The sequence below is a fragment of the Bubalus kerabau genome, chromosome 16 (assembly GCF_029407905.1).
Source record: "Bubalus kerabau isolate K-KA32 ecotype Philippines breed swamp buffalo chromosome 16, PCC_UOA_SB_1v2, whole genome shotgun sequence".
Lineage (NCBI taxonomy): Eukaryota > Metazoa > Chordata > Mammalia > Artiodactyla > Bovidae > Bubalus > Bubalus kerabau.
Genome location: NC_073639.1, coordinates 19,041,516 through 19,068,983, shown reverse-complemented (window position 1 = coordinate 19,068,983; position 27,468 = coordinate 19,041,516). Strand labels below are relative to the sequence as shown.

General features: G+C 40.3%; 1 protein-coding gene across 6 annotated transcripts in view; it reads right to left on the bottom strand.

The window, feature by feature from the left end:
• INPP4B (inositol polyphosphate-4-phosphatase type II B) overlaps positions 1-26,923 on the bottom strand; it is an 855,034-nt gene extending 828,111 nt beyond the window's left edge. For 2 of the 6 annotated variants that reach the window (XM_055550387.1, XM_055550386.1), the window contains exon 1: positions 26,602-26,922. The gene's annotated coding sequence lies outside the window, so the exon portion shown is untranslated. Of the gene's footprint in view, positions 1-26,601 lie in introns of all 6 variants that reach the window. The other 4 variants (XM_055550390.1, XM_055550391.1, XM_055550389.1 and 1 more) reach the window with 3 other exon arrangements.
• Between the last annotated feature and the right edge of the window lie 545 nt (positions 26,924-27,468).

The following is a 27,468-nucleotide window of genomic DNA, read 5'->3' as shown; positions in this document are numbered from 1 at the left end:
GGTAGGCTGTAGTCCATGGAGTCACGAAGAGTCGGACACAACTGAGCGACTTCACTTTCACTTTTCACTTTCATGCATTGGAGAAGGAAATGGCAACCCACTCCAGTGTTCTCGCCTGGAGAATCCCAGGGCCTGGGGAGCCTGGTGGGCCGCCGTCTATGGGGTCGCACAGAGTCGGACACGACTGAAGCGACTTAGCAGCAGCAGCATAACTCTCATATTGTGTAATTTTTTTCAGTTGATAATGGAAACAATTCTTTTTTAAAAAATAGAATCTTATCCTTGTTTAAAGAAAAAATTCAGAACTAAAAAAAATATAAACCTTAATTTTAATGATATAAATTAGAAATAGCTCAAAATGGAAATCTTGCTGTTTGGGTTTGGAGATACATTTCTTGACATAGTGTTGAGGATTTTCTTAAGCCATTCCTGTTTCATTTCAAAGAATTTAAAGCTGGGAAATATACCAGAGGGGGGAAAACAAGGCAATTTTGTGCAATAGAACTACAACCTTAGATTTGTGTGCTCATCTCTTTTGATGGGCTAAAGTTCATGTTAGATTTTTCTAGGAACCATGTTCCTTTTGACACATTTTAAAGGGCAAGTTATTTGCATTTTGTGAATGTGATATCTTATTTTCTTTCTTTTGACTTCTAGAAGCCTTAATACTTTTTCAAGAGGTGATACATTTATTAGAATTACTTTAATGTGAGTACTGCTAATCCAACTTCTCATCATCTGGAAATGCCAAAATAAATCCCATTTACTTGTTTTAGAGTCTAGACTATAAAATTTGATTATTTTCACTAAATGTATTACATAAATTTAAGATTTTGCTGTACTTTTATCTAGTTGGTCTACCAGGAAATCACTTTCTTTATTCAACTTTTCAATTCACTGTATAAAGAGAAAAGGCCTGTTATGTACAAAACATGATTCTGAGAACTGAAATATTTCCTGCCATATCAGTAAACAAAGGATTTTCACAGCCATCAGCAATTGTGAGCCCTGAGGAAACTCAGGAAGGAAAGAATATCCTGCTGTCTAGTAGCCATCACACTGCAGCCACTCCCTATAGGGAGCCCTGCGGAGACTAGGGTTGTGAAAATACAGGATACTGGCCCTATGTAGGTGAAGTGCATATCAAAGGAATGATTTCAGTGAACTTTTGCATACATAGAAAAACATTAAATTCCTTGAGATGTCTGGATTTAATTTACAATAATCTTTTGATGTTCAGTCTTCCTGCCCTTGATTGCAAAGCTTCTATATAATCTGGTTCCTCCCCTCACCTCCTCAGAGCAGTTCTCTCAGGGTTCCTTAAGATGCTGTCTCCTAGGCTTGAAGTGCTAAAAATTTCCACGGAATAAAACATAACTCAACTTTTAGGGTATGAATATTTTTTCAAGTCTACAATGCTATATTATATTATTAAGAATCTAACAATGGAATCTCTGACCTCAAAAAGTGTATTATCTAGTCAATGGGAATATAAACAAATAACCAAAAGACAAAGAAGCATGAGAAAAGCATGACAGCAGAACCACAAGTCCTTTGGGGCACAGACTTTTCAGAGGTCACTGTCGGCTGGAAAACCAGGGGACAGCTTTGTGGAACAATGACAGATGACCTGGGTTGCACCTTAAAGTATGAGTAGAATTTTGAGAGACAGAATTGGGAAGGAAGAACACTCTGTAAGAAGGAAGGATGAATAAGTAGGGGTTATGTTTGGGAAAAATTAAGGAACCTTGTGTGCCTGTAGGGTAGGGCACAGCAAAGGAGAAACAGGAAATAAAATGCAAACTGGAGACTCTCAGAGCTATATAATGCTCAAACTGGAAGGGAGCTCAGTGACCCTTTGTTCAAGCTCTTGTTTTTACAGATGTGGAAAATAACAGCCTCTTTTCACATGTTTCTTTGTTTACGTACCCTGCTCTAGACACTGAGCTTCCTTTTTTATTTGATTATGTGGCCTATTTTCCATGAACAGGCTCAAATATCATTTCAATGCAAGTAGCTGGAATGAAAGTTAACAAATTCATCTGTGAAATATACATATGTATGAGAAATAATTGCCGCACTTTCTTTTTTCTTTTTCCAGGTCTCACAGCCAAAATTTCAGGATGGTAAATCCTTTCCCCAAACTTTAGTTGATTATACTAACGCATATATATGGAATTTAGAAAGATGGTAACAATAACCCTGTATACGAGACAGCAAAAGAGACACTGATGTATAGAACAGTCTTTTGGACTCTGTGGGAGAGAGAGGGTGGGATGATTTGGGAGAATGGCATTGAAATATGTATAATATCATATATGAAACGAGTCGCCAGTCCAGGTTCGATGCACAATACTGGATGCTTGGGGCTGGTGCACTGGGACGACCCAGAGGGATGGTATGGGGAGGGAGGAGGGAGGAGGGTTCAGGATGGGGAACACATGTATACCTGTGGTGGATTCATTTTGATATATGGCAAAACCAACACAATATTGTAAAGTTAAATAAAATAAAATTTAAAAATACATGTAAAAAAGAAAAAAAAACAGTGGCAAATTAATGGAAAAAAAATGTATTTGGCTGCACAGGGGAATGAGGTTTATATACTCTTCAATCTCATTAAGTGAATTCTTCATTTTGAATATCTTTATACATCAGGAAGGGCTTCCCCAGTGGTGCTAGCGGTAAGGACCTGCCTGCCAATGCAAGAGACATAGGAAATGCGGGTTCAATCCCCTGGTGGAGGGCATGGCAACCCACTCCAATATTCTTGCCTGGAGAATCTCTTGGATCAAGGAGCCTGGTGGGCTACAGTCCACAGGGTCACAAAGAGTCAGACATGACTGAAGTGACTTAGCATGCACTCACGTATACATCAGGACAATGCCACCAAAAAATGAGTAATGTGAGTTCAGTCATTTTACCTGAGAGGTTAATGTCCTTCAAGTTTGCTCCTGGAGATTTTGCCAGCTGTTTCCAAAACCCTCTGTCCTGGTCCACGCTGAGCCCTACCCTGTTTCCATTCTCCTAATGCTAAACTGTTCTCTTAAGCTCAAACACAAACAAAATGAATGGAAAATTTTCCTACTCTCATCCCTTAAAATTTCGCAGTATCTGTTCTCCTGAACAGGCTTGAGCTCTCTGATATTTTGGTTGCAGTGTCTTCATCTTTAATACTGTTATTTTCAAATGTCTCTAGAGAAACTTTCAGTGAGCTAAGCCTGTGTTTCTATTCACTTTGACAAGAAAGAAAGAAAAGTGAAGTCCCTCAGTCATGTCCGACTCTTTGCAACTCCATGGACTATAACCCACCAGGCTCCTCTGTCCGTGGGATTTTCCAGGCAAGAATACTGGAGTGGGTTGCCATTTCCTCCTCCAGGGGATCTTCCCAACCCAGGGATTGAACCTGGGTCTCCTGAACTGAGAGTAGACTCTTTGCTGTCTGAGCCACTTTGACAATAGCTGTCTCCATTATGGTCTTCACAAACTCAACTTACCAGATTCTGACATATAGAGAAAATGAATAACCCAGCAAGCTCTTCAACATAGCCAAGGTAAAGCACAGTGATGATTTTCATCTTTAAAAGCTCTTGGAATCTTGTCGCTGTTGTTGAAATAGCTTTACTTTTGCAGCTCCTGAAAACGATAGCAGCATCTCTTTGTCCATAGATTTCTTGGTGCCTTTCTCCAGGACCTGTGACTCCCGAAGTCAACAGCCCCACCATTGTTTTCAAGGCTCATTGTAGAATACAAATCAGATCCTGTGTTATTGCTTCTAATAGTTACTCACTTTCAAGGTCAGTCACCATTTGTTTGGAAAAACCAGAAGTTCTTCATGTTGAGGGTAAGTCTTTGGTTTGTCTCTGCCAAACAGGAGCTTGTTCTCCATCCTTTTCTTTGTAGGGTGGATCTCATAGATACAACCCAGTCCTGTGTTGTTATCATAGAAAGCAACATTGATCAAGACAGATTTCACCCTAGCCTGCTACCTTTCTGCATTTAAAGTCCTTTTCTGTATATTCAGGTGTTGTCTGCTCTGAATATTAGCAGAAGTTAATTTTATTTTATCTGCTCTACGTGAAGCTGTCTTCAAGCCCAACCATCAAATGGATTAAATTTAAAAAAATTAAAATGTGCGCTCAGTCATATCCAACTCTTTGTGACCCCATGGACTGCCAGGCTTCTCTGTGCATAGAATTCCCAGGCAAGGATCCTGGAGTGATTTGCCATTCCCTACTCCAGGGGATCTTTCCAACCCAGGGGTCAAACCCACATCTCTTGTGTCTCCTGCATTAGCAGGTGGATTCTTTACCACTAGGGTTATCTGGGGTCACATGCAAACTAGAAGGTCTTAATACTAACAGGAAAAAAGGCCAACTGAGTTACAATTAACTTGTTACAATATACCAAATGGAACACATTGCCCTCAGCAGACAGAAAAATCCCACTACTAACTAAAGCTGTTAAGAATTCTACATGTCCATGTTTATTATGGACAAACATATATTTAAGAGAGAGGTAAAAATGCTCAATATGAAGTTGAGTTCATTGCCTGCAGCATGAAGGTAGAGACAAACCCAAAGATAAATATTTCCTCAAGAGAAGTGTAAACCTCAAGAAAATTAAGTAAAATGAAGTTATTTATCCATCATAGTACCATAACTGTCCCAATCCCTCTCACGGACAGAACAACAATCTAATCATTCTCTATGGAGACCACATTAATGGTTCTTCCATTCACTCATTCATTCACAAATACGAACCAGACACTTACTATTGTGCTACATATTATGGTAAACACTAGGAAGATACTGGTGAAAAAATATCAACAAAATCCCTATCTACAGAGAGATTTCAAAGCTTGTGAATTAAAGTAATAATTGATTTATACATGTAAGATGATGCAGGAAGAGAGAACTGGACATAACTCTGAAGTACCTTGAGTCTGAAGAAGAGGCAAAGAAATGACTTTGGGAAGGATGACAGGGCAAGACAAGAAGCTTTGAAAAAAAAAAAAAAAAGGAGAACTGGAAATCTCTTTCTACATCAGTCTTAGATGTCAGATAAACTGCAATGATATTTACAATGCTGAATCCACAAGACATTAAATAAAATCCCTCAACGGCAAATTAAAATAAACAGTATGATGAACATTAACACCAGGGAACTAGACCTTGGAAAATCCAAGGTCCAGGTTTAGGAAATAGGTATCAAGTGCTGGGACCTGCGTCTTTGGTGGAGGAGGACTCTGAGCCCCACACAGAACTGCAATTCTCAAAAATGAAGTACTGTTTGTAAAACATGGGCTAGAAAACTTCCACACATCAACAAAGAGAAAAACTGTATTTGTATTTATAATTATTCTTTCATAAGACTCTGAGGTTTAAATGACATGCTCATACAGAGGAGGCTGTGGAGGTTCATGGTATATACCAGAAATAAATGCAATTCCTCTTTGGAGAAAAGATCCTCCACTCAGGTCCCATAAGAATCACACTGGGACTTCCCTGGTGGTCCAGAGGTTAAGAATCCACCTGCCAATACAGGGGGGGACACAGGTTCGATCCTTAATCCAGGAAGATCCCACACGCTGTGGGGCAACTGAGCCCATGCACCCAGCTCCTGAGCCTGTGTTCCACAGCCCATGCTCCACAGCAAGAGAAACCACTGCAGTAGAAGCCTGCACACCACAACTGGATTAGCCCCTGCTCACTGCAACTATAGAAAGCTAGCACACAGCAGAGAAGGCTCAGCACAGCCAAAAATAAATAATAAAATTTAAAAATTTAAATAACCCCACAGATTTTAGCCAAAATGTGCTCATGTTAAAAATTAATATAAATAATTTTTTTAAAAAAGAATATAAACTTAAGGGAAAAAAAGCCGTCATGACAAGAGTTAGCAGAAACATCAAAAGCAGTAGAACCTCAAGGCTTAAGATATCAGACCTAACAGATTTAATATAAACAACTATGCATGAGATGCCTAAAGAAATAAAAGATAGGATTGAAATTTGAGAAAGGAACAAAAGTGACTGAAAATGACTAGACAGATGTGAAGAGAAAACTAAATACAATGGACTAAATACCTACACTGAATCCTCCAGATCCACACTGTCCACCCTTTTCCACGAAGCTCTCTGCCCCCTACACGTATCTGATGTGTATTCATCATTAATGTTAATTATATTATGACCCTTGGCTTCTGCTTGGGTTTAGTTAATGTGGAGCACAGGCAGGGGTTTGGGAGGAAGGGGAGTGAATACAGGTGTTTAGGGTCTTGGCTCTTTTCCTGGGAAGCCCCAGGGACTGGCGATGCCTCTTAACAGAGGGTTAGGGTTCTTGTGCTACACAACCCTCCCTTCTCCCAGTAGCACCTTCCTCTCTGATAGCCCCGTTGCTGGTATTCCTGAGAGTCTGCCTTCTTCCTTGTGGTTTCTTTTTATCCCAACCAGAAAGAAAAGCTAGCTCACTACAAAGAAATGGCAATTACACTGGCAGCAAAATTCTCACTAGTTACAATAGAAGCCAGAACACTGTGGAACAATATCTTCAGAGTGCCGAGACGAAAACCATCAGCCTGGAATTGTACAGCACTATTATTCAATAGCAAGCCGCAAATAAAGGCAGCTTAAGGTAAACAGCAACCAGGAGCGTTTACCAGCAATGGTCTCTTATTGCAATAAATATTCTTAGAAAATAGCATAGCTACAGAAAATACAATGTCAGAATAAAAGACTTTGGCAAAGTGGCTGATTATAAGATCAATACATTAAAATCAATAATATTTCTATACACCATTAACAAATAGTTTGAAAATGTTATTTCAAAAGAGATGCCATTTTGAACAACTACAATAAAAATGAGATACCTAAAAATACAACTAACACAGGATGTAGGCAGCATTTATGGAGCAAATGTTTAAACTGTATTAAAATTCTCTTAAGGAGAGAGAGATACATTGTGTTCATGCATACAAAGATCATAATCAATATTATAAGAGGTCAAATCTACCCAAGCTGATCTAAATGAATCAACATGGATCTGATTGCGGTTCCAGTCAAAGAGAGTAACAGAATTGGGAGAGAGGTGTACAAGCATGCTGATTATTTCTTTCTTATAATATACAGACATTTGGGGGAGGGGGAGCTTCCCTGGTGGTCCAGTGGTTAAGAATCTGCCTTCCCACGCATGGGATGCAGGTTGGATCCCTAATCGGGGGAACTAAGACCCCGCATGCAATGGGGGCAACTATTCTCACACGCTGCAACTCCCGACCCCATGAGCTCTAACAAGAGAATCCCATGTGCCGCAGCTAGACAAGCCCCTGCTCACTGCAACTAGAGAAAGCCTTCGCCGCAATGAAGAAACCCCCCCAAAAAAATACATTTTTTATACATTTACATAATCTAATGTGTGCTCAGTCACTCAGTCGTGTCCAGCTCTTTTCAACCACCTGGACTGTAGCCCACCAGGCTCCTCTGTCCATGGGATTCTCCAGGCAAGGATACCGGAGTGGGTTGCCATGCCCTCCTCCAGGAGATCTTCTAGACCCAGGGGTCAAACCCATGTCTCCTGCACTGACAGGCAGATTCTTTACCACTGCGCCACCTAGGAAGCCCACGTATAATCAAATACATACACATATACATATATTTATTTACATATATACTCAGTATCAAGAAAATCAGAAAGAAATTTTTTTTTAAGGAATAGTTAATAGATCTGATACTGCCAAGTGGTGAAAGACAAGAGAACCACTTGTGGAATGTAACCCAGAGTCTCTAAGTGACCTTGGCCAAAACAGTTTCTCTGGAGCTGTGGGGATAAAAGCCCAGACTACAATGAAATAGGAAAGCATAGGAAACATTAAGTATCTCTGCTAAGATGCTTGGCTCTCTCATGGAAGAGAAATGAGCATAGCTGGGGCAGAATACACAGTAGAGAAGGGTGTTCTATCTTATTTTTGAATTTTTATTGGAGCATAGCTGCTTTACAATGTTGTGTTAGTTTCCGTTGTACAGCAAGGTGAATCAGCTCTGTGTACACACATATCCCCTCTTTTTTGGATTTCCTTCCCAGTTAGGTCAGCACAGAGCACTGAGGAGTGTTCCCTGTGCTACATAAAACCATTCTCATCAGTTTTTACATAGTAAAAACTAATTTATACATAGTATCTCTATTTTATACATAATATCAATAGTGTTTGTGTTAATCCCAATCTTCCAATTCCTCCAACCCCTCCTCCTTACCCACCTTGGTATCCATTCATTTGTTCTCTACATCTGTGTCTCTATGTCTGCTTTTCAATTAAATTCATCTATACCATTTTTCTAGATTCAACATATAAGCGATATCATATATTTGTTTTTCTCTTTCTGACTTACTTTATACTGGATGCCAGTCTCTAGGTCTACCCATGTCTTGGCAAATGGCAATGTTCTATTCTTTCTAATATATGAGAATCTTGTGGGTGTTCACTGCTAATTGGAAGGAGTCTGCAAAGCAAACATACAGGAGATAAGAAATGATGGCCATGTAGAGAACCCTGAGATTTCAGAAAGAAACAGGATTGAGTGCAGAGGTATGGTGTTTAGTTTAGCCAGACAGGAAAAAGGAAAGAAGGGTGGTAAGATGAAAGAGTACAGTAGATAGGTGGTGAGTTATTAAAGGTCATGCTTTTGTTGGCTTTTCCTTTTACTGGAAATTAGTGGTTAAAGAGCCTAAAAACACACTCCTCCCTAAGGGTGCCTAACTCTGATGCTGGTAAATCGAGTAGTAAATTCAAATTGATGAGCAGGAAAATCTCAGTACCTTCAGAGATTTATTCCACGAGAGCGAGGTCACAAATAGCTTGGTGGTGCCATGGAGCAGAGTCCTCAAGTCTAGACCAAGGATATGACTTGGCATTAGTGGCTCTATTTGAGTCTGCGAAAGTGTTTAGGCAGACGAGCTTTAAGGGAAAAATAAAGCAGTAAGACCATGCAGCTCCAAGCGCCATGGCGTAAAGGAATTGAGAGTTGTCTGCTTTTGCATATTAAAACATTAATCTCCCCATGGGGGCACAGCTCCAGTAATTTCTCTGTAAATGTCTTCTACAAGGATTCACAAGGGTGAAGAAAGACTTCTCGCTCCCCATTCATTTCAAGAACATGGTTCACATAGATCCCCTCATGCTTTCAATGAATTATGATCAGACTGAAAACACCAATTTCACCAAACACATATTTTTCCTCTTCCCAAGATTAAGCCTCTATGTTGGGTGATCAGCGAATGAGCCGCCCCATGGAGACCAGCAAATAAATCTGCAATGGTCATGCAACGCTGGCTCGCAACACCACCTTCCATTAAGAAACACAGGATTCTTCATAGACTGAGATTTAATGCACGTTTATCTTAATGAAGAGCTGTCACCCAAGGTGTGCTCATTTTCTTCCAATAAATTGTTCTTACAGCACAGATAAAGTCCCCCAGTATCTGTACTATAAGCAGCCGCGGCACAAATAAACCTTAGCAGCGTTGGCACCATACGGTGTAAACAAATCCTCCCTAAAAATAAAATACATTTCATGCTCAAGATATATCTTCTAAGACAGCAGGAGGGAAAAGCAATCCAGCCCATGCAGTGGCTTTTCTACCCTGAGCTGCCAACTTCTACAGAGGGCTTTCACCAGTAGATTTTACAGAGGTGAACACTGATTTCTACATATGGGAGGTGTTCTTGTAGAAAATTCACTGACCGGTAAAATTCTTAAGTGTGCTCAGCGCACATAAAGTGACCGTGTAAATGAAGCAGAGTGGATGCCACAGGTCTCATGAAAAACTCAGCAAATGTCCCCTTCCACCTAGGATGTTTTTTAGGCCACAAAAATGTTGACTAGAATATTCAAAGTATATGTGTAAGGGTTTCCAATCACTGAGCAATTTTATGCTCATAATCATTATAGCATCTCTAGGTAGTGTGTGTGTGTATTATACACACACACACACACACACTCAACAACAAGGGCTTCCCAGGTAACTCTAGGGGTAAAGAACCCACCTGCCAGGAGACGTAAGAGACACAGGTTCAATCCCTGGGTTGGGAGGATACCCTGCAGGAGGGCATGGAAACCCACTCTAGTATTCTTGCCTGGAGAATCCCGTGAATAAAGGAGCCAGGTGGGCGAGGTCCACAAGGTTACACAGAATAGCACAGCACAACATATGCTCAACAAATGGATCCAACTAGAACTAAATTGGGCTCCCCTAGTGGCTCAGACAGTAAAGAATCTGCAGGTAATGCAGGATACCCAGGTTCAATCCCTAGGTTGGGAAGTTCCTCTGGAAAAGAGAATGGCAACTCATTCCAGTATTCTTGCCTGGAGAATCCCATGTACAGAGGAGCCTAGCATAATCACTATTTTCCCCAACTTGAACAGCAAAGAGAAGGATCCTTGAAGATATGTCCAATGAAGATACCTACATTGTTTTAGCCAGCCTCCCTCTTCCAGGTCTGAAACAATCACCTTGGCCATTCCTGACCACAACAAGGAGAATATGCCCTGCTCCTGGCACCACAGCTCAAGGGTGCATTTTCCTCTCCTATCAGTTGAAGCTGAAGTGAAAAACCCGGATATGGAACTGGCAAGAACATCAGGCTTCCTCTTATTTCTACAGCTGATATTCAAAGAATCAGATTGCAAGGGTAGGGTCCTGAGGGGTGGATGCTTAAGGAATTTGCTCAGAATTCTAGGTCTATCATTTCCTCAATGAATGACTGCAAGGATGTTTGATCCATTTCCTCTCTGGCCTCACCAGTCTCACCTGTAAAATGGGGGTAACATCAGTGCCTAGCTCAGACAATTGTGGGATGTGAAAGAGTTAATATAAGTAAAACACTCACAGTATTCAATAAAGGCCAGTGATTATTATTTTTATCAGGATAGAGTAAATATGTGAGTTCCCATGAGGATTTATTTTTTTCCAATTTAGTTCAACTTTTTCTTGCTGGTTCTCATGAATAAGACAAGAATGATAAAGAACTCTACAAATTACTTTGCCTCAAAAAGTACACAGTTGACCCCACCGTTCAACAAATAGTTTGTAATTGTTTCCCGCAGTCTACCTGTCAAAGTATGATCAACATTTCCCTGGGTGTACTTTAGCAGGCTCTGATGCAGCAAAAATCCCTAATAACAGATAATATTCAAGGCAGTGTGCTTGGCGAGTGCCTGGCTCATGGTGGGTTCTGCACAAACATGCTCTCCCTTCATTTCCTCCACTCTGTCCCTCATCTACTCTCATAAACCCACACGCGTGAAGGAGGACACACATGCATGCGTACACACACACACAGCTTTCAAAGGCCAGAGTCTTCCCTAGTGTAGCAAGAACTTTACTTATAAAGTTCTTTGAGATCGTCATCAAGAAGGAATTATTTTTTTTAAAGGCATTATTTTTAGATTGAGTCATTTATTATTTCATTTCCTTTCCTTTTCATACCCTAACACCTTTAAAAACACAAGGCCTTTTTCAGCTAAAATAAGCCCAACTATGCTGATTATGCATTCATCCACAAAACGTTTTTGAGACCTACCATGTGTGGTACATTCTACTGCGTACTGGGTCCAAAAGATAAACTTAAGGTTCTCCCCATTCTTGATGAATTTATAATCTAGAGGAAGAAACTCTATAAAAACCAAAGACACAGAATAAAGACACCAAATAAACCAAAATCAAAGGCACCAAAATATAAAAAGAAAACAGGTAAAAAATAAATTTCAAGATGGAGTCAGTATAATCATGCAACTTTTGAATTGTGGAGTAGGGGAAGACTCTTGAGAGACCCTTGGACTGCAAGGAAATCCAACCAGTCCATTCTGAAGGAGATCAGCCCTGGGATTTCTTTGGAAAGAATGATGCTAAAGCTGAAACTCCAGTACTTTGGCCACCTCATGCGAAGAGTTGACTCATTGGAAAAGACTCTGATGCTGGGAGGGATTGGGGGCAGGAGGAGAAGGGGACGACAGAGGATGAGATGGCTGGATGGCATCACCAACTCGATGGACATGAGTCTGAGTGAACTCTGGGAGTTGGTGATGGGCAGGGAGGCCTGGTGTGCTGCGATTCATGGGGTCACAAAGAGTCGGACACGATTGAGCCACTGAACTGAACTGAACTGAAGTAATTTGTGTTCCACAAAGGAACTCCCTTGTTTTCATTGATCAATCTTGTCCATAAGCATATTTTTAGAATGTGACCTCACAAAATACATCTGTACTAATAAAATATTATTTTTATATCTACTTTATACACTAGGATTTCATTTAAAATTTAACTGCAAAAACTTTAGAAAATACAATGTTAGATAACAATAATATATCCATTTCTCATTCATTCATATAAAATAAAAGGTATTAATTATAGTAATAAAATAATTTGAAGATTTGCTACTCATTGAAGACTCACTATGGCCTGACACTGTGTGCTTTTATTCTTATTGTATTTAATCCTCATAACATCTTCATGTGGTGTGTGTATGTGTGTGTGTGTGTGTGTGTGTGTGTGTATGTGTGCATGTATCAGTCGCTCAGTTGTGTCTGACTCTTTGTGAACCCATGGACTATAACCCACCAGGCTCCTCTATCCACGGAATTCTCCAGGCAATAATACTGAAGTGGGTTGCCATTTCCTTCTCCAAACATCTTTGTAAGGTGGGTGTTAATGAATCAGTTTATAGATAAGGAGGCTATGGATTAAAATTCATCAGAGTGGACTGTGAAGCTACATAGTTTTCTTGGTTACATGTTAAGCTGTAACTGAATCCCAAATGACCGTTCTGAGTAATAGGAATTACATTAGTGGTTGCCAATACACTTAATACCATGTTTTTATAAGTGTATTTTATAAATTATAATTTATAGTTTTTGCATACAGTCCTACTTAATTTAAAAATCTGTGAGATAATTATCACTATCTATACTTAACAGATGAGAAAATAGGCTCAGAAAGGTTACAATGACTTTATCAAAATCATTGTAGTCTATTTTTGGAGGAACAAAGGCTTACAGTAGGTCTTTATTTAACAGCATTTTAAAATACTTTAGCTGAAGAATTGATGCTTTTGAACTGTGGTGTTGGAGAAGACTCTTGAGAGTCTCTTGGACTGCAAAGAGATCCAACCAGTCTATCCTAAAGGAGATCAGTCCTGAATATTCATTGGAGGACTGATGCTGAAGCTGAAACTCTAGTACTTCGGCCACCTGATGCAAAGAGCTGACTCATTTGAAAAGACCCTGATGCTGGGAAAGATTGAGGACAGGAGAAGGGGACAACAGAGGATGAGATGGTTGAATGGCATCACCGACTCAATGGACATGGGTTTGGGTTAACTCTGGGAGTTGGTGATGGATGGGGAGGCCTGGCGTGATGCAGTTCATGGGGTCACAAAGAGTCAGACACGACTGAGCAACTGAACTGAACTGAACAGTATTTTCAAAGCAACACAGACATATCTAAAGCTAGAATGTGTGGAGACAGAAACAAAAACACGCCTGTGAAAGAACGCCACCAGCCTTGTTTGGATGGGCCCAGAATTCTTGTCTATTGGGTCCTACCCATGATAGTTCACCCAGACATCTGATGGAAATCTTGTCACATCAAGTAATTATTATATTTGTATCCAAAATTGTGGGACTTGGTAGTGATTTTAAATATTCCAATATGTGTTTCTCTGCCTACAGCACCTCAGATCCTGTACTGGTTAGTATTCATATCCTCAAATTTAATTTTTAAGGCATAGTACTTTAAGCCAAGTTCCAAAACATGTCTTTTACATTAGTATTGAACTACTGTAAAAACTCGGTATTTTTATATGGGGTTTTACTGTAAACCATCTCAAATCATTTTTGGAAGTATTCAGGGAATAAATTATGAATAAATAAGTACATAAATTTTTTTAAAAAACTCAGTTTCTGCCAGCAAAGAACAACCTGAGTCTAGATTTTGTACCTTCTCTGGAGTGATAATTATTTGTAGAATGTTCAAGTAAAACTTTTACATACCAAAAACTCTCTCTTCTTTCTACTGAGTACAACAGATTATTTGAAAACTTCTACCTATTAATCTCTCTATACTTTTTAAACTTTTGTGACAATAAGGTAAACAATCAGTCCACTTGACCAGGTCTCTTCAGATTCCTGCTCTGAAACACACATTGGTCTAAGCAAATCAAAACATTAGTCATCCTCATAGACAACAGACTTGTGGTTGACAAGGGGGAGGAGGTTGGGGGTGGGATAAGTGGGAGGTTGGGGTTGACAGATGTAAGCTATTAAAACAGTTCAGTTCAGTTGCTCAGTTATGTCCAGCTCCTTGCAACCCCATGGACTGCAGCATGCCAGGGTTCCCTGTCCATCATCAATTCCTGGAGCTTGCTCAAAATCATGTCCATCAAGTCAGTGATGCCATCCAACCATCTCATCCTCTGTTGTCCTCTTCTCCTCCTGCCTTCAGTCTTTCCCAGCATCAGGGTCTTTTTCAAAGAGTCAGTTCTTCACATTAGATGGCCAAATTATTGGAGTTTCAGCTTTAGCATCAGTCCTTCCAATGATTATTCAGGAATGATTTCCTTTAGGATACACTGGTTTGATCTCCTTGCAGAATGGATAAATGACAAGGTCCTACTCTACAGGACAGGGAACTACACTCAATATCTCATGATAAACCATAATGGAAAGACTATTTTTAAAATGAATATATATAAATATGTGTATGGGGCTTCCCTGGTGGCTCAGTGGTAAAGAAATCTGCTTTTCAATGCAGGAGACTCAGGTTCAACCCCTGGGTCAGGAAGATCCTCTGGAGAAGGAAATGGCAACCCATTCCAGTAATCCCATGGAGAGAGGAGCCTGGCGGGCTACAGTCCATGGAGTCATAGAGAGTCAGACATGACCTAGAGACTAAACAACAACGTGTATATGTACAACTGAATCACCTTGCACTATAGCAGAAATTAACACAACACTTTATACTTTAAATAAATAATAAAACCTTGGGCATCTAAAATGGGGCATGGAAATAGTTAAACTAGAGGTAACTTCTTGCACTAAGGGAGTATCTTTCAGTGATTTTTAAGTCATTTTTAAATTATGATTAATGTTTATATGCTGGATGCAGAAAGCACTATGGCGATACAGGTCTGTAAGGGCTGGAATCCCAAGTGTCACGTGGTTTATGATCCCCATTGTAGTGTGTTTGCCCTGCCCTGTCCACATTGGTCAATCTTTTTCTCTCATACATGCACACTTTTCCTCGGTATCACATTACCTGAGAAATTTTGACGGGGAAATTTAAACCAGCGGGAGAAAGACTCTCCTGAGGCTTTGGGGGGATTGTCATCACTGCTAGTGCATCATTGCTTCAAGCATTCAACTGAAAAGAAATACAGAATCCTAAGCATGGAAATCAGAAAGTCTTAACAGAAGCAAATTATAAGAAACACTTTCACTTGTTTTCATTTGTTGTTGAGCTCAGTGATCTAGTCTATGAAATGGAAAATGTATGTTACTAGAATCTGACTTAGTGACCCATCCGTAGAGAAGTCCCTATAGTTTTAAACACAGAGATGAACATAGTTCTTACCACAACCCAGTGTCTGTAACTTGAATGTAACTGACATGTACAGGTCACTGGGCAGAATAACTGCCATTGAAAATAATATAACTGGAATCAGAGGTATGGATGAGCAGGGCTAAAGACACCCCCCACATCATGGTCCTCCCCCTTGTCTGTCTGCAGCTTCCTGAGACAGGGCACCAGCAGATGTGGGGTTCATTGTGCATGCTCAAGTGCTCTTTGCAACCCCTTAGACTGTGACCCACCAGGCTCCTCCGTCCATGGGACTTTCCTGGTAGGAATACTGGGGTGGGTTGCCATTTCCTCCTCTAGGGGCTCTTCCCAACCCAAGGACTGAACCCACGTATCCTGCACCTCCTGTCCTTAGCCTGAGATAAACAAGTCTTGGCTTCAAGAAAACCTGGAGGACTCATGTTCATAAAAGCAAGGCTTTCTCTTCTGCATGATTCCAATAAGCAAATTGTTTTATATACCAGGGTCAGTGAAAGAGAGCTGGAGTATATAGTTATGTAGCATTTTAAGAAGACAGAAACTAATTGCATATATGAACATCTTTCTGGACATTCATTTTATATCTATCTATCTATCTATCTATCTATCTCACTGGAGTACAGACCTAAATAAATAAGCTACAACTCATGCTAGTTACCCAACCCTGTCAATACATTATAATGTGCCAAAACTGATGATCTTGGAGGTACTTTAACCAGCTTTGACAACTGGAAACCAAATATCAAACTGAGCAATGTTTGCTGGATTGTTTTTTTTGTATACAAGATATTACATATACATTACATTTGAACAATTTTATGATAACTCCTTGGTGAGCTGTTGAAGAAGTAGAACTATTGCATTTTGATGTTTTAAAAATTTACACTGAATGTATCTTCCTAGGGTAATTTAAGAAACTAATTTAAAATAAAAATACGTTTAGAGAAAAGTTATAGCCCAATCATGGGAAAGAGAAGCTTTCAAGCCCCTTTCCTGGACAATGAGATGCCATTAAGCCAAACACTGAACAGGAATGAGCAAAGCTCAAGTGGGCCCATGCCACAGTACATATTGCCTAACTCCCTGGTCATTTTGAAGAAGGAATCTTGAAACAGGAAAATACTTGTACAAAATGACTGATGTCTAGTATGGCTCTTAGGGATTCCCAGGGGGCACAGTGGTAAAGAAACCACCTGCCAATGCAAGAGACACAAGAGATATGGGTTCCGTTCCTGGGTTGGGAAGATCTCCCGCAGGAGGAAATGGCAACCCACTTCCAAATTAAGGGAAGGATAATTTAGGTAAATGTTAATCTGTTTTATAAATGAGAAAGTATTATCTAAGTAAAAAAAAAAAATCAATGGAAGAAATATGCCATTCAAGCCACACATTTTCAACTTTCATATGTTAAAAAATATAAGAAAGAAAAGCAATACAGATAACAAATGACAAAAATACAGTATCATTAAAAGAAACACTAAAATTGATTAAAAGAAAATCAAGGTCCCAATATGCAAACAGGAAAAAATATAAATTAATATTTAAAGTACAAATGAAAATAAGCATTTCAAAAATGCTCAGCCTCAAACAACAAGGACCTAGTGTATATAGCACAGGGAACTATATTCACTATCTTGTAATAACCTGTAATAGAAAAGAATATGAAAAAGGATATACGTGTGTGTGTGTGTATATATATATATATATATATATATGAATCACCTTGCTGTATACCTGAAACTAACACATTGTAAATCAACTACATGTAAAATACATAAATCAAATTAAATTTTAAAAGTTGGATCTTTGAAACAAAATTATGTTCAGCCTCACTTAAAAAAACAATAGTGGAAGAATGCAGTACTTTAAAGCCTAGACTTTACAGTAAAATCAGTCTTGGCCCAAGATCCAATTCAACCACTTACTAGATATATGACTTTGGAGAAGTCACTTAACCTCTCAAAAAAATAAGTTCCTAACTTTTAAAATGGGATGGTAATAGTGTCCTCCTCTTAATAGCTGTTGCAAAGATTAAATGAGCTAATATAGATCAAGTTATTGTGTGATGAGTGGCCTATACAAGGTGCACAATAAGTGTTCTTGTTCTGTTTCATATTGTCACAATTGTCTTCCTCACTCCAAATAACAAACTTAATAAACAATACTCATATCCCTCAATGCCGGTGAGGATGGAGCTGTGACTATTGTACTTCCAGGGAGAATGAAATGGGTGCAGTCCTTAAAAAAATGCAGTTTGGCAATATGTATGAGGAATGTTTTTTTAAGTTTTTTTTATTTTTAAACTGTACATAATTGTATTAGTTTTGCCAAATATCAAAATGAATCCGCCACAGGTATAGGGTTCAGGATGGGGAACACACGTATACCTGTATGAGGAATTTTTGAAAGGTTCATACTTTTATCCAGTACATTATTTCTAGGAATCATTCCTAAGAAAACAGTAAAATGATAGACAAGGGATATTAGAAAATGAGGTCATACAGAAAAGATTTATCACAGTGTGATAATGGAAAAAAATGCCAATAGTGTAAAAGTCAAATTGCAGAAATAGCTAAACTAATGAGTGTGATTTGTATGCCTAACCACCAAATAGTAACTAAATAATAACAAAAATTTTAATTAAAAAAGAGGTTAGAGGAGTGTTTACAGAAACGGGCAAAGTGATTTTCTTTTTCATTCATTGCTGTAAACCAGAATAGAGCTTAGCATGGTACCTAGAACATAGGAGTGCACGCATGTTAAGTCGCTTCAGTCGTGTCCCAACTCTTTGCGACCCTACGGACTATAGTCTGCCCGGCTCCTCTGTCCACAGGATTCTCCAGGCAAGAATACTGGAGTGGGTTGCCATGCCCTCCTCCAGGGCATCTTCCTGACCCGGGGATCAAACCCACATCTCTTATGCCTCCTGCACTGGCAGGTAGGTTTTTTATCATTAGCACCACCTGGGAAGCCCAGGACACAGGAAGTGAGCAATCACATTCTACACTGAATTGAACAACAGAATTCTAAGTGGAACAAGTCAGAAGACATTCTCACACACACACACACATGCACTTACTATAATGACAAAATTCTAGAATGACAGGATTCTAGGAACAAATATGATAAAATGCTAACAATATGTCCTTCAGTGATTTTTTTTCTGCCTCTTAAGAATGTTCTCTACTTGCCATCTTTTATTCCCCAATAGAGAGCTATTACATTTATAATCTGGGGGTGGGGGGGAGAGTAGGAAAAAAAAGAAAGAAATCAACTGGAAGCCAACTGGCTCAATTATTTCTTGTTACACTATTCTGAGTATGTACCATTCTTCACTCCCACCCAAAACATAAAATGGGAAATCGGAATATGAATAGTATGAATAAATTGGGAGGCAATCTTTAAAACATAGCCCAGGAAAGAAAACATTATAGTAAATTTCAAAACAGCCAAAAAAATTGTGTCTAGTATTAAGAAAATTATACAGGGGCTTTTTGCCTATATAATTTATACATATGAAAAATATGGCATGGCATAAACTCTTTAGATACAAACTACTTGTTTTCTCTACCATGGAATTATATTTTCTCTTACATAATATCACAAAGATTTATACATAATGGTTACTGTCAATTTTTTTGAAATCTGAAGAAATCCTATTCATTTAAAATTTCAACTCAACACAAAATTCAACAGGTACATTTTAAGAGATCCATGATATTTTCAAAGGGGGGACCAAACAATTTCTCAGATTGCCAAATCCTTAAACACACTCACCAGGGGTAATTAGTTCTAGAAAGTGAACTGCCATGTCACCTAGACCATAGAGTAACCCAGAAGTATGACTGCTGGGCCATTGGCTGGATTCACTGAAAGATCAGTTTCCAGGACTGTGTGATTTAAATTCACACTTCAGCAAAACTATAGATTACTATATATAAGTAATTTCAGTAATTTCAGACAGATGGTAAAATCTTGGTTCATGCAAGCTAAATTCTTGCATGCCAAGGGTCTGCTGTATCTACACACTCTGCCTCTTTAGAAGTAAAATGTTATATAAGAAAACTGTGATGACAAGGTATGCAGACAGTCAATATTGGTTTTAATCTAAGAAGCCTAACGCAGTCTTTGGTTTATCAAGCACGTACTAATAGCTACCTGACTACCTACCATGTTCAAGGAACATTACTGCACGCTTTTTAAAATATATATATTTATGTATTTACTTTTGGCTGTACTAGGTCTTCGTTGCTGGATGCAGGCTCCGTAGTTGTGGAGCCCTGGCTTACTTGTCCCATGGCATGTGAAAACTTCCAAGACCAGGGATCGAGTCTGTGTCCCCTGGACTGGCAGGCAAATTCTTAACCACTGGACCACCAGGGAAGTCCCTATTGTACACCATTGTTGATTAAAAAAATATGACCAAGAGCCTAAGTTGAAATCTATTCCTTAATTATTCAGCCTGCCATATCTTCCTGAAACAAATTTATAATTTGTGCATCATTTATCTCATGCTGAGATTCCTAATTTTTTTAGGTGAAATATGTAGTGTTCTTGCTTCAGTAATTTTTAAAAATCGCCCTTCATATGATACCTATTTTTGTAAATAACTGCTTCACAAGTATATTTTCTTTAATAAAACTTCTAGGATTTGCTTCCAAAAACTGCAGGGAGGAGAAAAGTGAGTGAGATTGTAGATGAAACACGAATGGCCATGATTTGACAATTGTTGAAGCTGGCTGATGGGAACGTAAGAGCTCATGGTACTCTTTTTTTATTATGTTTAAAATTTTACATAGTAAAATGCTTTCAAAGAAGTATTATTTCTTAATTACGTCATTTTACGTGGATCAATTTGTCCCTTGGTTTCCATTCCCACAACTGCTGCATCCAAAAAACATGGCTGAAATACATACCATATTGATCTTGAAGAGGTTTGAATCAGGTGGTCATCCAATGCATAGGTTCCCCTTCCGGGGCACAGATGATGGAATAAATTTTAATTCTGCCCTGGTCCATGATTTAATCATTCAGCCAAAGAAATGGATGCCGACATCCAGATTAACCAAGAAGTGGGTTGGATAAATTTCAGCTGTCACAATAAAGTAAATTACACTGCTACATGGCTAATCCAATTTGGTCACTGTGGTGGCCAGGCCATCACTATTATAGACGACATTAGGGAACTGCCGAAGTGTCAGTGAGACAATCTGCACCTTTTTTTTTCTTTTCTGCATTGTCCCAAAGGCAATAAGACAGAGAAAATGAACAATTACAGCCTTCAACACCTAGAAAAAAATTCTGCTCAGCCCGTTTAATGAGAGGATTAAGATTAATGCAAATGGTTAATACAACGTCTGTTTTAGAATGACCATTTGCCAGGGGTGGGTTTCTATCGTGTTCACTTAATTTTCTTTTTCCCTTTCTTTTACCCAGTTATAAGCAGAATTCTGGCATGTTTAGGTCAATTAACTCCTAGCAATGCCTCACATAAGCAGACCTCACATAAAAGCAGAGTGTGTTAAATATTACAATCAAATCTTTAAAGTATTACAAATAATAGATCTTCTAAATATACTGCTACTGCTAAAGATTCAGCTGCCTGTTGATTTTAATTTCATTAACTTGCTCATGATGTAAATAAATTCCGTGTAAAAGAAAAGCTTTAATAATAAACATATTGCAATTATTAATAAAAGGACTCATAGCTACTAAGCATTGCATAGTGCCACCTAGTGGTGACTGTCTCCTCTCCAAATGGACGCCTTCTGAAAAGCAGAAATGTTTTATTTTAAAGCAAACTTATCCAAAAAGACAGCTCTAGAACATATTTATTCATAATTGCTAAAAGGAAGAAGGCTATGAGGGAGAAATGAAATTACACATACCATAAAATCATCACTGTCTCAAAAATTTAGGTCAAAAAAGATTTGATTAGATTAGTAAACATAAAAAGTTATAGATTTTGTTAATGAAGACATGAAATTTTTAAAAGGTTACTTTTTAATACTATGCATCAAGTATGTAACATATTTTATTATGAATGTGATATACACCAGTACTCAAAGTGGAATATGTGGTTATCTAGCAAGTTTGGCATATGAAAATATTCAAAAGGGCTTCATAGGATGTTAAATAATCACAAATGATACTTTCAAGCTTTCTTAAGGTCATAGACTCCCTCATCAATGGGTTATTATTTCAGTTTAAGATGTCGTTGGTTTTTAGTTATACTTTATTTTCACAGCAGTGAATAATTTTTGTGGTTCGGTTGTGTTAATTGCTCAAACCTGTCTCTGATCTTTTGACTATAAGAGTAAAGACCCAAGAAAATGAAATGAGAAACATGTGACAGACTGGATTAAAGAACGGGTTGCTATAGAGAACTTGACTATGGTTAAGGGAGTACATTTTATTTGCTTTACAATGGTAGTCTCCAATTTGGTCTACTTAATTCACTGTAACTACTTATCTTAAGAACTTAGGTGAAAGGTAAAAGACTCACATTTCTGTCACTTGTTCAATGTAGCAAAAAATGCTCAGAGGATTCCCTTTAAATTATTGCTGCTTTACTTAAAAAAAAAAAAAAAATCACAGTCTCTTTCGAGACCCAGAAAAATCTCAGGTTCTCCTTTTAAAGTATTTATCATCTATAAACAGTGGCTGTATTAAAACAACTCATATATGGACATTTTAAGGAACTATATTTTATGTTGATCTGGGGAAGTTATTGTTGTTACTCTGATCACTCAAAATCAGAGTGAGTATTAGGGCTTGCCTATATATCCCAGGAACTTCTTATTGGAAACGTTGAAAATAGAGCACATAGCTCAGACTTATCATCTATAAACAATGGCTGTATTAAAACAACTCATATATGGACATTTTAAAGAACTATATTTTATGTTGATCTGGGGAAGTTATTGTTGTTACTCTGATCACTCAAAATCACAGTGAGTATTAGGGCTTGCCTGTATATCCCAGGAACTTCTCCTTCTTGGAAACGTTGAAAATAGAGCACATAGCTCAGTAATTTCAACACGAGGCCTGTTGCAGAGCTCCATGTTAACAACCAGAAGGGCCGGTAAAGACAGAAAGAAAGGTAGGAAACAAATGAACAGAGGGAAGGAAAGAAAGAGAAAGAAAGGAAGCAAAGGGAGAGAGGGAGAGAGGCAGGGGAGGGGGAACAGAGGGAGGCAAGTTCTCCTTGCCTCCAACCTCTTGAAATCATTAATTTAGATAATTCCCAAAGGAATCTCTGATCAAAGCCACATGATCTAGACAACTTCTCACGACTTCCTTTAATCAGCTTAACCAAATAAATGCTGCCAAGTCTCTTCCACTTAGTCTATTTTGGGGTCTATTTTGAGGCCTCTACCGCACAGTAAGGACACCTAGCAGGCAAGGCTGCCAATGCAGGAGACAGAATTTACTCAAAATATTGCAATTTAAGAAACTCAGTTTGGAAAACATGATTCAAGAACTCATTTTACATTGAAATTCAACTCTTCATACTATGTTGGGGTTACATCTGTCAGTGTTCAGTAAAACTACAGTCAGTTGGAAAAAACAAAGTCTGAAGTTTCAACTACTGGATAATCCTGGGCCTTATGGTATACCATGTATGACAAGCTACTTCTAGGAGGTAAGACAGAAGTTACAACTGTGCCTTATGTAAGGAAAATTCCACAGCAGATGCAGGTACACAAACAAGATAGTTAAATAATGAAACTTCACAGGTATTTTAAAATGTTCCTGCTGGACCTACAAGGTCATGGAAACATATAAAGTAAATGAACTAACAAGTCTTAATCCAAATGACAATTATACCTGAGACTCTGAAGATTCCTTAAAATTTTCTCCCATACCTTAATGTGTTTTTAGGTACATACATACTGCATTTAAAGTTTTGGAAAACAAAAGCTATGTGCAGCTTGCATTCAAAAATGCAATTATAGCATCATCATTTGTATTTGCCTGAAAATAAGTGTTTAAACTGAAATTATTTGTCTGATAACCTCATTTATTAGCCTGAATATGAAACTGTGTATATTTATGTGTCCTAAAGAGATCTATAATCAAAGATTTCTAACTCAATATTAAAAAGTAGTATCAAAATGGCTATAAAACCGATTCCCTGGGGCTTCAGAAAGATAAATAGGACACATTGAAAAATTAAGGTATGGAATACAGAAGAGACAAGTACAGCTTTCAAATAAGTGAACATTAATATTAAACTTGAGATTATTTAAAATGGCACATTTCTAGCTATTAAAATTCCCATGGTTATGAAAGATAAGAATTTACTCCACACAGATTACAAAAATTATGATATTTGTATATATAATATTAGTACTGGCTGGGGATTTTGCACTATGAAATTAGAAAATATAATAGATATTCAGTAAGCATTTCACTCACTAATTATCTCATAATTTTTTAAACTTTGTATTCTCAGATGTCACCTAATAACTGACATCTATTCGGTTGCTAAGAGATATAAGATCAGTCTGGACTTTTTTCTTTGTCTTTAGGAGAATCGCCCTGTTGGGTTTTGTCTTAAAGTAGTGAAAGTTACTTCTGTCACCATGTGGGGATTAATATTACTTGTACTAGAAAAACTCCCAGGTCTCAGAAAGGAAATGAATTACTTTCCATTTGCACAATTTAGAACAAATATCTGGCTTTTCTCTAAGCTTAATGATTTTTCCATTTCACACATCTCAAATATAATAGCATTATTTTATAATCAAATTTAACTGATGAGTCTGTGTTATGAGTATTTTAACAAAACTCTTATGAGATATGAAGTCATTCAGTCAATTTACATCCCCAAAGTGAAGCTCAAACCCAACATAGAAAGTACTTTCTGCCTATAACTTTGACCATGTGTTTCCTTAAATAGCTGGAAGAACAAGACTAAACTTGGTCTCTCTGGTTTTTCTTATACTTTATCAAAGGATCAAAAGCAAAACACAGTTATAAATATGTACATCTTAACTGGTCATTAATTTATCACAAATAAGTATTGATTTGCCTAATCACAGAGAACAGTCTTCAAAAATAAGAGCAGTATTTCAATCAGCACATAGTATTCCGAACAACACTAAGGATCTAGACTCTCTTCCCATGCACAGTTCATAACCTTTCAAGGACAATGTTCTAAATCACATTTTAAAGAAATACCCTGAAAAAGCATTCCATTGCAGTGGCATTGTACATTACTACAGATCCAAGAGGTTCAGTTTTTAGTGCTCAAGTACATATCAGGAAGCCATAGATGATTTACTCTAATTTTACATCAATGCTTTACCTTAAGGGAGTACACCACAAAGAAACACATGGTAATGCATTTCTTTGTTTATTAAGTAAGGCAATGCCCACTTACCCAGTCCTGTTTTTACTTAACTTCTTGCACTAGCCAGCTGCCCTCTTGGTGGTTCCTTGCACCTTCTATGCCCACTTTAGCACAGACAGATTACTACTCTTGCTGTTCCAGGATCCATTAAGAAAAACCCTATTACAAGCAGGGTCTTTGAAATGTAACCCTATGCTTACAAACAAGCTACCTAGTGCCCTTCTTGAGGTGAAGAGGACAATCGACACCCCTGTCTGCCAGGTTTTCACTTAGTTTATAGAGCCACACCTTTACAAACAAGTTCTATCAGGAGAGGAAGGAGATATGCAAAATGTTTTAACACCTGGAGAGAAGTCGTAATGTAATGTAATGACCTCACAGAACACACCTCAGAAAGAGGGAGGAAACTTGGCTCGGCTGCGGGGGTTAGGGGGAGACAGGCAAAGTGAATCTGCATCATTTAGACAAGAGTAATAGAAAAACCTCCCAGGTTTTTCCAGTAAGTATGGGGCGGCAGCAGCAGCAGCAGCAGCAACAATCTAATCACTATGCACATCCTCACCCTTATAAACCTCTTGTCCCCAGACAGTAACTGCCAGTGCCTCTCCACAGAAACCACCCCCTAAAAGGGAGATTTCAGAGGCATCGGGAGAGGCAAAAGCAGGTACCTGGAGCTCCAGCTTTCTGATCTTAGTCCCAGCTGCAAGCCCGAAAGTCCGTTCAGGAACCAGCCCCTGGCTCCTAACATCCCTGGCCTGGCCCTCTCTGCCAGAGGTGCCAGCGCGCCCGTGGACTCTGCAGCGCAGTTTTCAGACGCCAACCAACCGTTCTTCCCCGCCCCGCCACAACTCCCCCCACGACCACGACCCCCCGCCCTCCAGCCACTGCCCTCGCTTTCTAACCCTTTTCTTGAGACCTCTCAAGAGATGCCTGGAGGCCAAGAAGAGACGTACCCCGGGCTTCTTTGCCAGAATTGAGTTTCTTGGAGTGGGATGGGGGTGGTCATGGAGAGGGGCTCTTTAGGGAAAAACAAAACTTGAGGCAACCGAGACCCCAGTATCAATCATCTTTACTCCCACCTCCCACCCCCTGCCCTTGCCTGGAAGACGACTTCTCCCTAGGCGGGCGGCGGCGGCGGCAGCTTAGCCGCCGGGATGGGGCTGAGAGCGCGTTCCCCGGGCGCCCGCAGCCTCTTCAAAAGGACCGCGAGGGTGGGCGCCGCCTTGGAAGGTCAGGGAGCTCTGAGAGCTCCGAATTAACGCAGGGCCCAGAGAGCGAGGGTGAGGGGGTGAGGGTGACGGTGAACCTCGACCGGCGCGCGGCCCCGGCCAAGGGGCTCCAGGCCAGAAGGTTCGCGGGTGTCAGGGGTACCCCGGCAACCCAGGTCAGGCAGCACAGCACACCACACCCCTCAGGATCGAGGTTCTGGATGGGGCTATCGGGGCCGCCAGGCTGAGAAACTTGATGCCAGACAGACAAGCTGTACCCCACAACCCCCGCACCCCTGCCAGGACGTGCCCCCGCGCTCTCAGTCAGACCCGCTCCAACGTCCCCGCACCCACGGATCCCCCACCATCACCCAGCCCACCCCGCCAAAGCCCCCACCGGGTCCTCGGGGCCCCGGCGGGTAATTACCTCTCCCGGAGGCGGAGTGGGGGGCGGCAGCAGCAGCGGCAGCAGCAGACACTTTTAGTCTGACTTTCCGGCGTTCGCTGGTGAGCCTGTGAGCGCCGAGCAGGAGCAGTAACCTGCTATTTATAGACCGGAGCCTCAGCACCCGGGGCTGGGAACCCGGAGGAAGCGAGCCGGAGGCGCGGCGGCGGCGCAGGGCGCAGGGCGCGGGCGGCGGCTCCCGAGGCTCCCGCGCCTCCCTCGGGCTCCCGGGTCCCGCCGCGCTCCCAGCTCCCTCACCGGCCGCGCGCGCCCGGGAGAAGTTATCGCCGGCGCAGCCGCCTCTCCGGCTGCTCACACGCCCCCTGGCACAACCGCTACTTTCTGCCCCCCGCCCCACCCCTCCCTGCTCCTCTTCCTCCTCCTCTTCCTCGGCCCTTTCCCAGCGGTCTCCTCCCAATGTCACCGGCGTCCGAATAGAGGCAGCGACGGCAACCACAGTCTCGAAACTGGCGCAGCTCGCTTCCCGCTACCGATGGAGTGGAGTTGGTGACCCGGCCGCCCAATCCACAACGACCCTGACACGCGTGCTCCGTGGGTGGCCTCCCCGCTCCCCGACCTTCTGCTGGGCCCCTCTGCTAGCGGGGATGGTCCCCAGGCTGGGCTGCTGGGTTCGCCGCTGCGGAGCGCTTTAGGGAGGGGTGACCCGAGGCCGGCACACTGCTCCTGGGGCCACCGAACCTTTTAAGCCGCGGGAGGAGGCGCCCCGGATCCTGGCTCAGACCCAGGTGGGGTCGGGAGAGAGTGGAAGGAGGTGTCCCCTGTTCCCCGGACTTCTGCCTGCCACCGCCCTGGAACCCGTGTCTCGCCACTCCTTCGCCGTGGCCCAGG